Source organism: Hordeum vulgare, chromosome 4H (assembly GCF_904849725.1).
Source record: "Hordeum vulgare subsp. vulgare chromosome 4H, MorexV3_pseudomolecules_assembly, whole genome shotgun sequence".
Classification (NCBI taxonomy): domain Eukaryota; kingdom Viridiplantae; phylum Streptophyta; class Magnoliopsida; order Poales; family Poaceae; genus Hordeum; species Hordeum vulgare.
This window is the reverse complement of record NC_058521.1, coordinates 368,910,932-368,919,611: the sequence shown is the minus strand read 5'-3', so window position 1 is coordinate 368,919,611 and position 8,680 is coordinate 368,910,932.

Below are 8,680 nucleotides of genomic sequence, written 5' to 3'. Positions count from 1 at the left end.
AAGGCGTAGGATCCATGTCACTCTCTAGCGCAAAATTATGGGTAACAAAAGAATGTGAAGCACCACAATCAAATAGAACTGTTGTTGGGGTTGAGTTGACAAGGAATGTACCCAAGATGACATCGAGGTCCTCCTAGGCTTCCTCAGTGGAGACGTGATTCACATGACCTTTGCCATTGTTGGGTAGGTTGCAGGGAGCTTGATTCCTGGGTGGCGCCCACGACCTTGTCCCTGGTTTGGCGCATTGGGGAGCGGTGCCCTTGGCTTCTTGTTGGGGCACTACCTCAACATGTGTCCATGTTGACCACAACCAAAGCATGTCAACTACCCTAAGTTGTTGGTCTTGTGGCAATCGTTGTTGTTGAGAGTGTTGTATGACGGCCTAGGATTGTCATACTATTGAGTCTGGTAGCTCGAAAGAGGTGTTGGAGTATTGGATTGCTGAGGTTGATAGTTTGGCTTCGCGGGTGCTGATTGCGAGGGGCGAGTCTTCTGGTTGCGGGAACCACCCATGTTGAACATCTTGCAATTACGTGTGTCTTCCATGGCACGATGCTTATTTTCAAGCATGAGGGCCTCGTTTACCAGCTCGAAGAAGGTTTGACAGTCACAGACAACAACTTGATACTACAGTGATTGCTGAAGCCCTTCCATGAAGCATTCTATCTTGGCTACCTCAATGCTGACATCATCATGTGCATACCTTGATATGACGTTGAACTTTTGTAGGTACTCCTTGGCAGAGCCACTTCCGTGCTTCAGTGCTCGAAACTCCCGCTTCTTTATGGCCATAATGCCAGAAGGGATAATAGCATTACAAAATTCTTGCTTGAAATCATCCCAGGTGATTACGCACTCGCCTTGCATGACCTTGAATCCATTCCACCAAGGTCTGGTAGTACCTCCGAGGAAGTGAGAGGCATAGAGAACCTTCTCATGGTCCTCATTGCAGTTGACCAATGCAAGGAGGTCCTCGATTGTGCGGATCCAGTCATCACCATCCAAAGGATCAGCTATCTCGGTGAAGGTCAGGGGCGAAGACCACATGAACTCTAACAGAGTGGAATGACCCTTGTCGTTCCAGTCCCGCTGCTTGTTGTTCACAAGAACCTCACCCATCTGCTGGATAGCGATAGTGTTGGCTTGGCGTTCCTCCCGAATAGCTTGGAGAAACTGATCCATAGTCATGTTCTCCGGTGGAGGCGGTGGCGGGGGAATGCCGCCTTGTGGATGCTCCTGGTGACCTCTAGCTTGAGTAGACCCACCGGCTTCTGGCTGTTGGCTAGAGTCGCTGGTGCCGGGGTTGCCAAAAGTAGTGGGCGAGTAGTACTCACCATCCTATTTGGATGAGCCAAGTCAAGCAACTGGAATAGACCACAGGAATAGCAACAAAAGGGAATCGCGCCTAAGGGGGTTCGTACAGTGCAAGTGTGTCAAACACGGGTCGAAAGATTCATGACATAACCTTAAGATAAGATAGGCGATGTAGGCGCTTACATGTTGCCTACGGCAAAAAGCATGACTTGCATTAAAACACAAATAGAAAAACAAACAACAAGTACATATGGTTTCATATGAACAATTACACAGACTCGACTTCGCATGCAGGATACATAGCTCATCCTACCCTAGGGGTTCTCGGACTCAAGTAGTGGAGTGCTCGCTCTTGTACTCACGCTCCTCTAGGTCTTCCTCCTAGTCATCATCTGTACGTGCATCATCTCCCGTCGAGGGAGTCAGGGAACAGGGAGGTCCATCTCGACGACACTTCGTCGGTGGAGCGGTGAAGAGCTCATGATACTCCTTCACGGTCATGTGATAACGTCGTGTGGGCTCATCTCTAGCTGGAGGTAGCTCCTCTTTAAGAGACAGCGGGTTGCCCCTTGAGTGGTCCATCCTTCTTGATCTTGCCTGGCTTCGTGTTAGCTTGACGAAGTAGCTCACATGTCTGGTGAAGTTCCTGGCGGAGCTTCACGGACTCCTTGATTAGGTTGTGAGACAGACTTTCGGTGGAGAGACTGAAGTAGATCTGGAATCTGAGTGGTGTTCTGTCATCCGGGGATGGGGTCAATGTCCAACTCCCGCCAATATCTTATTTCTCGAAAGGAAAGTGGCGAGTAGCCGGTTTGTCGGCCATCACAGGAAGGATGTCGCGAAGTTAGATGAGCGCCTTCCGTGTCGCTATCTCCACTGCTAACACGAGAGTCTCCATCTATGGTCCTTCAAAAACCAGCTTGTTGGGGAGTCATTTGCCTTCACGACCACATCAACGTGATACTCCTTCGTGGTGGCATTGACCTAGTGCTAGTGGTAGAGGAAAACGGGTGATCGGCAGATCTCGCACTTCTCGATGCTGTCCTCAAGGAGTAGGGGAAAGCCGGATGCTATGAGGTTTGTGGGTACGACAACCATCTACACGGTTTAAGGAGAGGCTGTAAGTAAAGAGGTTTTTAAATGGAGTGGAAGAGGCAAGAAATGCAGTAACTCCTAAGTATAGATGCTAGGTATAGTTTTTGGAAAGGGCGTTCATCCTATGTGACGTCCATGCTAGCTAAGGCTCCCTATAGTCAGGATGCAACTGATACCAGCTCTATGGGGACCTCGACTCGTAAATCGTGATCACTGAATGCATGTGTACAATGATCCCAGAGATCAATGCTCACTAAACACATGGAAGCTAAATAACAAGAGGCTTACATCCATACATACTGTCTTATACGAATAAGGGCCATTAAGGCCAAGTATTACATAGATTGGGCCTCGAAGGCCGACACAACAAACATAACAACCAACGGAAATCTCGAACAAAAGCATGAACCCATGCCATCTGTCTTAACCTACATACATTCTAACTAGGAGGCGTCCTAGTTCGCATCTTCGATACCGACGAACTCTTATCCAAACTTCTGCTCTTCCATGCCTCGCAAATTAAATAACCAATGGAAAGACAATGATTACTTTGAATGTACTCGCAAGCAACCCATGATATGGAATAAGGCAATAATGAAGCATGATATAACACTAGTAGCACATTTTGCGAAAAACGGATTTTTCCCTGATGCAATAACATGACCAACTTCTCGTGCGGCATGCATCATAAGGTAAGCGATAACCATGTGAACAAGTTACATGTATCAATATCAACTCAGGGAGGAACAACCCACGTTCACCCATGATGCCAAGTCATATGACTTAACTCAAGTACCATTTTCCTCATATACCACCCTTCTCACACACACACACTCTTGGGCAAACTGATGAGGAATGTTGCATGGGAAACAAAACATTTCCTACGCACACGAAAGGCATATCCATGGTGATGATCATCTACGAGAGGGGAGTTCGGATCCACATACCCTTGTAGATCGCTAAGAGGAAACATATAAAATGCGGTTGATGTAGTCGAACATCGTCGTGATCCAAATCGCCGTCCGTCCCGCGATCTCACCATGATCCATCCCAATTTAGTGCCGAACGGACGGCACCTCCGCGTTTAGCACACGTCCAGCTCGATGAAAATCTCCGCCTTCTTGATCCAGCAAGAGAGATGAAGAGGTAGCTGAATTCTTCGGAAACACGATGGCGTGGTGGCGATGGTGGTCGAGCTAATCCGACAGGGCTTCGTCGTACCGTACCGAACTAGTTACGGGGTGTCACGAAGTGGTGGAGGGAGAGAGGGCTATGCCTTCGTTTGAGGTGACAAAGCCTCTCTCATATCCACTATATATATGAGGGAGGGGAGGGGTGGCGTCCTAGGGAAAGGTCCTAGGGTTCAGCCGAGCCAAGAGGTGGAGGAGGAGTCCTCCTCCAATACAACTTGGAAGGAGTCCTCCTTCCCTATTAGGTTTTTTGCCCTTCCTCATTTCCTTTTTCTCCCTTGGCCGAAATAGCCTCTTTGGGATACACACCAGCCCACTAAGGCTGGTGCCCACCCTTGGGCTTCTTTCGTTCTCTATTGGGTGCGTGGCCCCTCCCGATAGAACTCCAAAACCCATTCATCCCTCCCGGTACTTTACCTGTAATGCCCGAAACCCTTTTGGAAGCCAAATGGATACTTCCTATATATCAATCTTCGTCTCCGGACCATTCCTAAAACCCTCGCGAATTCCGGGATCTAACCAGGGACTCCGCACAATCTTCTATTTCCAACATCAATAATTCATCTATATCGAAACATCACCGAATCATAAGTGTCTAGACCCTGCAGGGTCGAGAACTATGCAGACATGACCTGAGACACTCTCCGGTTAATAACCAATAGAGGGACCTGGATGCCCTTATTGGCCCCTACATATTTTACGAAGACCTTCATCCGTTGAACCTCTATGTCAAGCATTCAGTTAATCCTATGTTATTCCCTTTGTCCATCGGTATGTTAATTTCCCGAGATTTGATCTTCGGTATTTCCATACCTAGTTCAATCTCGTTACTGGCAAGTGTGTTTACTCTTCCCGTAATACAAGATCCTGTGACTAAATCCTTAATCACATTGCTTGCAACGCTTATTGTGATGTTGTATTACCGAGTGGGCCCCGAGATACCTCTCCGTCATACGGAGTGACAAATCCCAGTCTCGATTCTCACCAACCCAACAGACACCTTTGGAGATACTTGTAGAGAACCTTTATAGTCACCCAGTTACGTTGCGATGTTTGATACACACAAGGTATTCCTCTGGTGTCCGGGACTTGCATGATCTCATGGTCATAGAAACAGATACATTGACATGTAGAAAAGAGTAGCAATAAACTGCCATGATCATATGCTATGTTCATAGTTTGGGTCTTGTCCATAACATCATTCTCCTAATGATGTGACCCCGTTACAAGTGACAACACTTATCTATGGCGAGGAAACCTTGACCATCTTTGATCAACGAGCTAGTCAACGAGAGGCTCACTAGGGACAGTATGTTGTCTATGTATCCACACATGTATTTGAGTTTCCAATCAGTACAATTCTAGCACGGATAATAAACGATTATCATGAACAAGGAAATATAATAATAACCAATTTATTATTGCCTCTGGGGCATATTTCCAACAATCTCCCGCTTGCACTAGAGTCAATAATCTAGTTCACATCACTATGTGATTGTAATGAATCTAAGACCCATATAGTTGTGGGGTTTAATCATATCTTGCTTGTCATAGAGGTTTTTAGTCAATAGATCTGAATCTTTTAGATCCATGAGTGTTTTACAAATCTCTATGTCATCCTGTGGATGATGTTACCACGCGCCATTTGGAACTATTCCAAATGACTACTCCACTATACGAATCCAATTTACTTCTCAGATTTATCCGGATTAGTGTCAAAGCTTCCATCATCTTAACCCTTTACGACGAACTCTTTTATCACCTCTATAATCGAGAAAAAATTTCTTAGTCCACTAGTTACTAAGGATAACTTTTGACCGCTGTCCAGTAATCCATTCCTGGATCACTTTTGTATCCCTTTATAGATTCATGGCAAGGCACACATCAGGTGCGGTACACAACTGAAAGTGCGTTATATCGACTAGAGGGGGGGGGGTGAATAGGAGATTTTTAGAATTTCATCACTGAGGAAATTACTTTTGAGGAAATTCCTCACTGATGACTAACTTACAGCGGAAACAGTTAAGGATCAGACGTGCAAACGCTCACAACAGCAGTATTACAGAGTGAAGGTTGTGAAAACAGATTGCACAGTAAGCAGGCACGCAGAATACAGATGATGATTAACTTAAGTGAAGAATTTGGGGTTGAGGAAATTCAGAGAAAGTCTTCAGCAAATTCTTCAAACAGTCACAGTGAAAGTCATCAACACATAATACAGAGAAAGTAAAGGGTTTAGGAATTAGAACCCGATTCTTGGTGAAGACTGTTGTTGATGACCCAGTTCCAACTGCTATGACAGTTGTACATCTGGTTTGGAGCGGCTTGGTATTGAAACCAAAGGACACCCAGTCCCGGGACACACAGGCCCTACCATATTCTCCTTGAGCTAAGGACACACAGTCCTCGCCCAACACTCGTGGTAAGTCTTCAGGGCAGACTTCCAAACCCTCACAAACTCGGTCACCCGGCGATCCACAATTGACTGCTGGATTGCTCTAGACCATGACACCGAACCGTCTGGAGGATGCACAGTCCTCAAAGGTAAAAGGCATCAGTCCCACACAGGAACAACTTCTTCAGTGATGCTCAATCACTAGGTTTGGTTTGTGGTTTCGGTGGGTGGTGTATTTCCTCACTCATGATTTACTCTCGAAGGCTCTGAGGAATTTGGGTTGCTCTTATGTCAAGTGTCAGTTTCTACCGGAGTAGCCAACCAGCTAGTGGTTGTGGGGGGCGGCTATTTATAGCCTGGGAGCATCCCGACATGATTTGACACTAATGCCCTTAAATAATATGACCGTTGGAGTGGATAAGACCAGTGACTTGGCGTGGTTATCAAAACGGTCGGGACCCTCAACTGTGAGAGTCCTCATGTCACTCATATTCCTCACTTGAGACTTTTGGTAGGATTTGGCTTTGGTTGAGCATCATGAGGAAATTCATTCCATAGTGTTACTTTGACCCCCTTTAACAGTACGGTGTTCCTATTCATCAAATGCGAAGAAAGTAAAACAGAAAACGAAAATCTTCACGCTTCCATTTCTTCAGAATGATTTTCTTCAGGAACCACCGGTCTTCTCAATATCAATATCTTCATAAGGAATATCAATTTCATCACAGATTTCTCGTGATTCATTTCTTCAGCTTCAGACCAATTTCTTCAACTGAAGATATACATTTTTAGGGGTCGATATTCTTCAAATATCTCAAACTCCTCAATGACTTATAGATCCTGTGTACACTTATAAACACATTAGATACTTAACCTATAAGTCTTCAAACGACCAAAATCACTAAGGGGCACTAGATGCACTTACAACAACATATCATATTATAGAGCCTACAACTAATGCATAGGCGACGACCTTCATCCTTTATATTTCTTCTGCCCTGGTCGGGTTTTGACTCTTAATCAATACTCACAGCTTATAACGTAGCCAATAACTTTTTCTTTAACTGATCTATTTTGAACTCCTTCAAAATCTTGTCACGATATGTATTCATTTGAAAGTTCTATTAAGCATTTTGATCTATCTCTATACATCTTGATGCTCAATGTTCAAGTAGCTCAATCCAGGTTTTCCTTTGGAAAACTCCTTTCAAACAACCCTTTATGCTTTCCAGAAATTCTGCATTATTTCCGATCAACAATATGTCAACCACATACACTTATCAGAAATTCTATAGTTCTCCCACTCACTTTCCCGGAAATACAAGTTTCTCATAAACCTTGTATAAACCCAAAAACTTTGATCATCTCATCAAAGCGTATATTCCAACTCCGAGATGATTTCTCGACTCCATAGAAGGATTGCTGCAGCTTGCATACTTGTTAGCTTCCTTTAGGATCGACAAAATCTTCTCGTTATATCAGATACAACCTTTCCTCAAAGAAACCGTCAAGGAAACAATGTTTTGACATCCTATCTGCATGATTTCATAAATAATGCAGCAACTGCTAACACAATTCCAATAGACTTTTAGCATTTCTACGAGTGAGAAAGTCTCATCATAGTTAACTCCTTGAACTTGTCGGATACGTATTTGCGACAAGTCGAGCTTTCTTACTGGTGACATTTAACATCATCGTCCGTCTTCCTTTTAAAGATCCATCCGTACCTAACAGCCTTACGACCATAAAGTAGTTCTTCCAAATTCTATACTTTGTTTTCATACATGGATCCTACGTCAGATTTCGTGGCGTCCAACCATTCATCAAAATCCAGGCCCACCATCGCTTCTCCATAGATCATAGGTTCATTGTTGTCCAACAACATGACCTCCAAGACAGGGTTACCGTACCACTCTGGAGCGGTACGTGACCTTGTCGACCTAAGAGGTTTGTAGTAACTTGATCCGAAGCTTCATGATCACTATCATCAACTTCCACTTCAATTAGTGTAGGCGCCACGGGAACAACTTCCCGCGCCCTGCTACACACCAGTTGAAGTGACGGTTTAATAACCACATCAAGTTCCACATCCTCCCACTCAATTATTTCAAGAGAAACCTTTTCTCGAGAAAGGACCCTTTTTTGGAAACAAACACTTTGCTTTTGGATCTGAGATAGGAGGTATTCCCAACTGTTTCGGGTATCTTATGAAGATGCATTTATCCGCTTTGGGTTCGAGCTTATCAGGCTGAATTTTTTTCACATAAACGTTGCAGCCCCAAACTTATAAGAAACGACAGCTTAGGTTTCTCCAAACCATACAATGTCATCTCAACGGAATTTCGTGGTGCCCTATTTAAAGTGAATGCGGTTGTCTCTAATGCCTAACCGAAAAACGATAGTGGTAATTCAATAAGAGACATCATGGTATGCACCATATCCAATAAGGCGCGACTATGACGTTCGGACACACCATATCACACTATGGTGTTCCAAGTGGCATGAGTTGTGAAACAATTTTCATAGTGTCTTAAATGTTTACCAAACTCGCAACTCAGATATATATTTACCTCCACAATCACATCATAGACATATTATCCTCTTGTCATGATGATCTTCAACTTCACTCTGAAATTGTTTGAACTCTTCAATATTTCAGACTTGTAATTCATCATGCAAATACACT